Here is an 8,027-nt window from a genome sequence, read left to right as displayed (position 1 = left end):
TAACCAGACATAATTTCGGATGGCATATATTCATTGTGCATTTCTTCGTACGCCTCACGTTGGCCGAAAATTTTCATATCGCAGAATTTTTCGCAAATTTCCGACACAGAGATGCAAATCTCTTCCCTCTTTCTATCGCGAGTCCCTGCACACCCAAATCTTGTGCGCAAGTCTCTCTCCCCCCCCCCCCCCCCCTCTCTCTCTCTCTCCGCTCTCCTCTCTCCCTCCTCCTCTCTCTCCTCTCTCCCTCTCTCTCTCTCTCCTCTCTCTCTCCTCCTCTCCTCTCTCTCTCTCCTCCTCTCTCTCTCTCTCTCTCTCTCTCTCTCTCTCTCTCTCCTCCTCTCTCTCCTCTCTCTCTCTCTCCTCTCTCTCTCTCTCTCTCTCTCTCTCCGGTTGTGTCCTGTCTATAGTTCTGGGAATGACTCTCATTAATCGTGTAAATGCACCCAGCCTGCCGCTTAATGTTCCTGTCGGGATGCCACTACAGCCAAGAACATGTGATGGAGCGAATAAACTGCTGAGTCTGGGCCAGTAAACTAACTTTCCGCAAAGCGCGTCTTGGGTAATATTTGCGTGATGAGAAAACAATTGGAAGCTTTTATCTGTCCATATCACCCGCACCAAACAAGCCGGGCTGGACTCAGTCATTGCCGTCATCCGACCAGCGGCGGCCCGGCGCGCCATGGTGGTCGAGTCGAGACGAGGTCGAGGGCGGTCGAGGCGCCAGGCGACCGTCGCCGGATTCCTCCGAGCAGTGCGGCATGCGCGGCCACTTAGCACACCGTAAAACGGCGGCGCCCCGGGCCGGACACGTGCACAGCGGCCGCCGGAGTCGGGCCGCCCGGAGCGCCGGTGCGGGAGCTGGTCCGCGTGACACAGAGGCGCTCACCGGGCGCTCACAGGGCGCTCACCAGGCGCCGCCGGCAGGCAGGTGTATGCTCATGGTCGGGGCATGGTTTGCATGCCCGATAATGTGCCAGGGATGTTGATGGGCATGGTTTGTTTGATGTTGAAAACCGCGGCTGTTCGGGTAGGGGAGATTTCCTTTCCTTATCGGTGCAGAGATCGATGGTGTTTGATTGCCGTAGTGCTCAGCGGCAGCCTGTTTCTCCAGCAAAGCCCAGCATCTCGCTTTCACAAGATATGTCTGCTGCGGCCGAGACTGCTGACGTTTTTGCTGCGAGCACCGAGCGTCGACCGTGGTGGTGAGCATGTTTGCCACCAGTGTGTTCACAGCGCCGGCGATTTTTATGGGCATTTTAACAAGTAATTGCTACTGTTAATTCGTGCCCACCAGCGTCATAAAACTGGACGACGGCAGGCCATGGGGTGCGAGGTTGAGGCCAGCAGACCTCGTGGAGGAAAGGGCGTAAGCTGAACATCAAACAAGACTGGAGTAGACAAACCGAATAGATAGAATAGCACGAATGCGGCGCTAGGCGAGCAGCCACGCATCTGGCCCACACAGACAGCGTCTCCAGCTGATCGTCGCTAATAACTGCAGCGTGGCGATTGCTGGTTTGCTGATAAAGGCAATTTTCGTCAGACGCTCGCCGCAGGGTACATTCAGTAATGGCTGCAGAACTCGGAGGTCAGGCCGATCGGGCCACTGCCTGCCTGTTGTTATTCACTGAGTGGAGACGAATGAAAGCACACACCATCTGCCTGTTATGAGAGCATCTACGTTCGAAGAGGTAGAATTGCCCACTGCCCCAAAAGTTCACATGTATATAAGCATAGCATCCATAAGAAGACACTCCATGATATACGTCATTTTTCATTAAATAATCAACAACAGCGAAAAGCACTCGTTACGCGACAACGAATTGCAGAATGTTTGCAAAGCTGGATAATTGTGCACTTACGTTACAAGGCCTCAGAAAGTTTCCAATCTCATAACACCAGCATTTTACTGCACATGGTAACATGGGAATATGATTTTAAGAAGTGTGCCTTAGGGGGAGAGATCTATATTTGTATGCGACTTCAACTGAAGTAGCCGTCTTAAAGATCATTCGGTGCAGTTCACGGCCCTGCCCTTCTAACTAAACTTCTAAACTTCTAACTTCCTGTCCTTCACCTAAGCCACTTTAATTTCTGAGCCAAACGCCCGTAAAATTGCGCAGACTATTTCGTGCAGACTTCTTAAAGCCACCTTGGCATTCATGATGACATAATAACATCATTTAATCGTGTCAATCCAATGGCCTTGCGGAGATCAAGGCCAAGCAGAATATAATTGTCGAGTCCTTCATATCTGTCGTTCGTGAGCACGATTTCCAGATATAACGGCAGTGAGCCGGCGGTCAAGCGATGTTTTGCAAGGTACGACGACACATTCAAACAATAACGTATTGTTGATCATATTTGCTAAATGGAGAAATTGTGTTTTCAGGGGCAGTCCTTTCCACTTAAATGTATACCAATAGCTGTAAGAAGCATATTTCATCACATCTGTTGCTTGCTCCAATATCTTCAAATGTAGAACATTCCCTATAATATTTGCGTTTCTGTGACAAAAAGGCTGCTGTTATCCCACATCTGTATTGATTAAGACGCTTCTGTCAAGTTCACCACCGCGTATATAAGGCGGCCAGCGACCAATGTCACGGCAATGGCCCCGGCCTCCTACACCGTCAGCTGCTGACAGGTGTCTTGCTCGGAGCGCAATACTGAGGTGACATCCCACCGCTCGACTATTTGCAGCCCTCGACATTTTCCGAGTCGTGTAAATCGTGCGCACCCTCCTGTCCGTCCTTGTTTGTTGCGCCACTGCATTATGTCTTGTACAGGAATAATTCATTTGTCATGAAGTGCGAGGCAGCGCGGGCAAAAAATAACAAATAAAAAATCACCAGGTACGTCCCTCGCGCGCGTGCGACACACACGTCACGTCACGGTCTATACGGGTAGAGATCGCACCCCGTCACCCATGCGAGGTCCTGCGAGGCTTAGTTCTCATCATATCGCGCTTCCCTGTCATCATGGAAGCAAACGACACGCTCGCGTTTTTGTTTTGCCAACATGACACTCAAATCATTTTGCCAACGTTTGAGTATCATCAAGACATGGCCGCTTCCGAGGCACCAAATCCGGCGTCAGGCATACACTCCAACTCGATGGGCATCTTGACCCCTTCAGAGCAGACCGACGACATCCTTGTATCAAATGTTTACAAAATTTCTGATCGCGCAATGTTCAAAATAGCGTGAAAGAAAATCGGTCTCCTTCTCTATCCTTTTTGGCTCGCATGCTCCGAACAAAGTAGTTAAATGCAAATATTGGAGTAAAATCAAGCACATTGGTATATGTACGTTCTCTGACAACCAATTTGGCATATCAAGTAAAATAATTTTCCATTCGCAGTGCTTATTAATATTAACTACCACATTCGATGCGCTCTGGGAAATCCCGTTTAATGTAGTCGTTATGTTTTGCTTTTTAATTAAAAAACTTTGTAATGTAAAATTATTGCAGCAGGGGTCACTATCTAAATCTGGTTGGCAGCTGAACCAATAGCGTTGACCTTACCTACCTCTCAGACATGATTTGTCAGAGTTCGGGCCTCTCTTACTGATGTTCTTGATGTTAATATAAAACCTTGTCAGGAACATGTGGTCGATTTCAAAATTGTCTCACTCCTGAGGAACTTCCGCTTAAAGTCAATAGAAAACTGCGTTTTTGCTGATAGCTTAGAGTTGTGTGCAAACGTAGAAAAAACAGTGTGGTTAATCGACCGTATGTGCTCGATGAAACTTGTTCTTTTTCGTTCACCGAAGATGGACGGAGGCGTAAAAAAGACGGATTTATGCAGAATGACGTGGCCTGGTAATTAAAAACTAAATGTCATGTTTGCATTCTGCCAGGATCCATTTATACACATATCTACATCTAGCATATATATATATATATATATATATATATATATATATATATATATACATATATATATATATTAGTGAAACTGAGCTGGTTCGACCTTTCCAGCAGACGTGTCAATAACTGGAAAGACAGAACCATAAGCAAAGGCTTTTCTCTCACCGAGTGGTCGCGTTAACCATTGGCGTGACCAATGCTTTGACACGTATTGGAAGTTGATATCAGCGAGAAAGTCCTTGGTCTCTTGGGTTCATGATGCTTCAAGTTGGGAGTTTTCATGTTGAAAATATTGACCTTCAGAATACCAGAGGCATTGGTTAAGCAACGTTGTCAAGAAACCAATCGCTAGGTTGTGAAAACTCGACGTTTGGAAGTTGTACTCGTCAGATTTCTGCCCAAAAATCGACCAACACCACCCCAACATTCCTTTTACTCTTAAACGCATTGAACAAAATACGTTGATTTCATTCTTCGGCTTTTTGTAGCACAACCAGGTAAGCGATATACCGTCCAGCCGAACTTTAAACCATCTCGTCCCAAAATGACTTCAGTCTATCCCACTAACCCAGTTGGTTAAGGCACCTGCTCCCCAATTCACCCACCCGTGACGGGGTGGGTTCAAGTCGCTTTGGACGTTCTCTGTTTGTACCTGGCGGAGACAGCCTGTGGTCCGTGGCAGCGGCTGTGTTAAAGGTCTGGTGGCATCAACAGGGAGGAAAAAGTTTCTTATTTACCGGATATTGTAGGTGACTAAAACTGAGGCTTTTGCGATGCAAGTGGAAACAAAACTGCAAAAATGAAAACAAATTTCAACAGACAGAACACATCACAACAGACCATCCCAGCCAGCTGAAACTCAAAAGTTGGTATTGGCCTGTACTCGCTAACGCTTGCAGCGTGAGCATGTGTAGAGCACATGTCGAAACGTTAACGTTTCGCTCTATGAGCAAGTTGAGCCATAATATCCTGCCGAACGTAATAGCTTTAATCAGGATATTTTTAGCAGGTACCAGAAAAAAACAACCTATACTGCATCAGTGCTGACGTCACAGAGTAGTGGTGACACAGTGCTTTTCCAAGGCCTCTCAGATCAGTGTCTTTCGCAGATTTGTCAGCCAAGACTCACTTCACATGCTAAATGATATAAAATACCAGATAAATAGGTTTATTACTAGTTGTAAGAATCTCAGACGGCCGCGGCATCTCACGGGAAATGTTATCAGCTTACTACGCAGCGTTTTAAAGCGTCGTGTCATTCGAGGCAGATGGGCGTAAATGCCCGCCGCGCGGTAATGCTTCGGGTTCAGCGTAAGGATGTGCGCAGTTGGTTGTGTTCATGTCGTGAAGAGCTGGCTAGCTAGAATAACGTAGCCAATCGTCAGTTTGTTAAGATAATAGTGTCAAAAGCCCTGCTGATCCAGGAGGATTGTAGTTTTTGGATACCTGAGCTGTGGCTGCAGAGGCAAGCGGAGGACGCTGGCACTTTCACTCCTGGACATCAGGAGGCAGGACGAACCGGGTCGAGCATAGCGGCACGTTATGCTCTCGCAAACAAACTCTGCCATTGAGCCGTAATTGTAGATCGGATAATGGGGTCAGGACCCACGTAACCAGCGCTGAGTTTGAAGTTCTTATGTTGAAGTGCAGACCTTCAACTTACTGAGAAGGCAGTGGTTAAATGGAATCTTCCACATTTGAAGATATTGAATAAAGCATTAGCTAAGATGAAATAAGATTACTTTTGGAATATTTCTAGGAAAAGATTGTTCCAGGCAGCAAAATTTCTCTGTTTAGCGAACATGCTCCCTATTGCGTCGTTGTTTGATTACGTCAATGTACCTTGCACAACCTTGATTAAGAGCCGATTGACGGTCCTTATATCTGGAAACCGTACTCACGAACGCCACATATGAACGACTAGACAATTACATGTGTATGGGCCTAGATCACCGCATGGCTAATCGAATGACAGGATTTGAATTATGTTATTGTGGGTTCGTAGGTGCCTGCGTAATCTTGAGATAGTTCGCCCCCCCCCCCCTCGAAATAGTCCGAGCATTTTAGCAGGCGTGTTTTCAGAAGCTAGGGAGGTTTAGGTCTTAAGAAGAGCAGCACTGCAAACCGCACCGAATGGTCTTAAAGATGGCTATTTCAGTTCAAAGTCCCACGAATATGCAATGTCCCCTTAAGGCCGGTGAGCGCGTACATTTTGTTTAAACATAAGACTTCAAATATACGAAGAAAGGCGAGAACATGTTTGGTGAGCGGCCTTATCACAACCATGAATGGCACATAACACACCCCATGCTCTATGTCACCACACACAGGGCAATACCAGTGTTGGAGAAAGAGGTCTTGCAGAGTTTATTCATCCAAAAAATGCCTCTTCCCGCTTTGTTATTGGTTTAACACTCGTTTTGATTCTATAAACCGCTTTACATTAAGGCTGAGAATTTCTGTTGTATTTCACATCACAGTCATAGGCTATGTTTATAGCTGCAGTGTCTAAAATAAAGCCCGCCGAGCTCGCCAAACAAAATCAGTGCTACCACTCATCTGTGACATAGCATAGTTTGCAGTACATCTCTAACACTTGTCAAAAAGTTATCCTGATTCAAGCTATCACATTTGGAGGCATTCTGTGGCTCCTCAACCTGCTGTTACAGTGAAACGTCAATGTTTCGGCATGTGCTCCACACAAGCTCACCCTGTAAGCGTTAGTGAGTACGTACCAATACTAAGCTTTGAGTTTCCTTTAATGGGTATGGCGTGTTGTAGTTGTGATTTCTTCTCGCATTTTGTCACAAAATAACTCGCAAACGTGTTCATTTTTGTCACCGATCATATCCTGTAAATTGGTAGTCTTTTTTACCCCTGTATTGAAGATGATTAACTCAACGCAAGAGCTTTCGACTTATGCTGAAAACCTCGGAGCTGAAGGCATTCACTTCTGACATCATCTTCAAACAGCGCTCAGCGTGAACATCCCAGAAATACATCGAAACAAAAGGCTCGGATTAGACATTTAATAAAAGCTCATGGTCGCTCCATCATACGCATTATGACTGTGTTCTGTGAGTGCACTTGCGCTCCTTGTCGCCTGTCGGGTGAGCGAAGTCGTGTTAAAACATCCCTTCTTTTCCGTGAGATTCGCTGCCCGGTGCGTTGGGTGAGGTCTCCAGATTTTGCCGTCAGTTTTCGCCTGAACAGCATAACAATGTCAAATTCGCAAATAAGTCGTCGGAAGGTAACACAAATAGACAGGCTGTGTCTATATTTCCCGCCCATCGGCGTGGTCCAGATGAAAGCTAGCCCATGCGTTACTCAACGGTGCAAATGTGTTCCTCGCACAATCAAGACTGTGGTGACCCTGAAGTGATCTACATGATCTGCAGTGGTCTACAGTAGCAAAACATGATCAAAACACCAGCAATCATCTGCGCTTTCATATTTGTCAAATCGTGACTCAGAAGATGCCCCTGGACGAGAATGAGAACCCTGCCAAAACTACCTCAGAGGGATACATCGCCACCGCTCTGATACCCATCTGGGTAGTCTTGGGATCCTCACCAGGTCGGTCATGATGACGAGTGCCTCCATCAGAACAGGGTTACACCGCACATGGCACGAATTTCACTGCATTGGTTGGAGGAGCATTTCCCTAGAATGCACATCGACTTTAAAGTGTCGTGCTATGACTTCCTACTCGCCCGACCTGTCGGCTATGGACACCATACTATGGAAGGGACCTCAATACCCACGACCACGTGAACAATCCAGCGAACCTTCAGGAGGTCAAGGCCACCTTCGGACTTGAGATGCGACGCATCACCTTCGACAAGATCGAACAGCCGATCGACCACCTGCGGCAGGTTCAGCTGTTGCGCATCTTGGACCACCAGGGTGCCCACCTGGATCATCTTTTGTACTCCCTCACGATTTGGCGGATGTGTGATTTTTGATCACTGCTACAGTGTCGCTGACTGTGTTTTACCATGGCATTGACAGTCGAATACCACCACAGTCACGATTGTGCGACAGACACGCTCGTCATTCATAATGGGATCGTCGGTTAGCCTTTATCTGGGCCACCACGTACTTCGCGCACTGTAGCCTATTTTTGTCAGTTCCGATCTGCCTGTACTATG

General features: G+C 46.9%; 1 pseudogene; it reads right to left on the bottom strand.

Annotated features, from left to right (window-relative positions):
• LOC119102875 (homeobox protein orthopedia-like) overlaps positions 1 to 7,799 on the bottom strand; it is an 87,663-nt pseudogene extending 79,864 nt beyond the window's left edge.
• Positions 7,800 to 8,027: the final 228 nt, after the last annotated feature.

Source organism: Pollicipes pollicipes, unplaced genomic scaffold (genome assembly GCF_011947565.3).
Source record: "Pollicipes pollicipes isolate AB1234 unplaced genomic scaffold, Ppol_2.1 Scaffold_5724;HRSCAF=6776_pilon_pilon_pilon, whole genome shotgun sequence".
NCBI classification, from domain to species: Eukaryota; Metazoa; Arthropoda; class Thecostraca; order Pollicipedomorpha; family Pollicipedidae; genus Pollicipes; species Pollicipes pollicipes.
The sequence above is the reverse complement of the archived record's forward strand: the minus strand, read 5'-3'. Positions and strand labels throughout refer to the sequence as shown.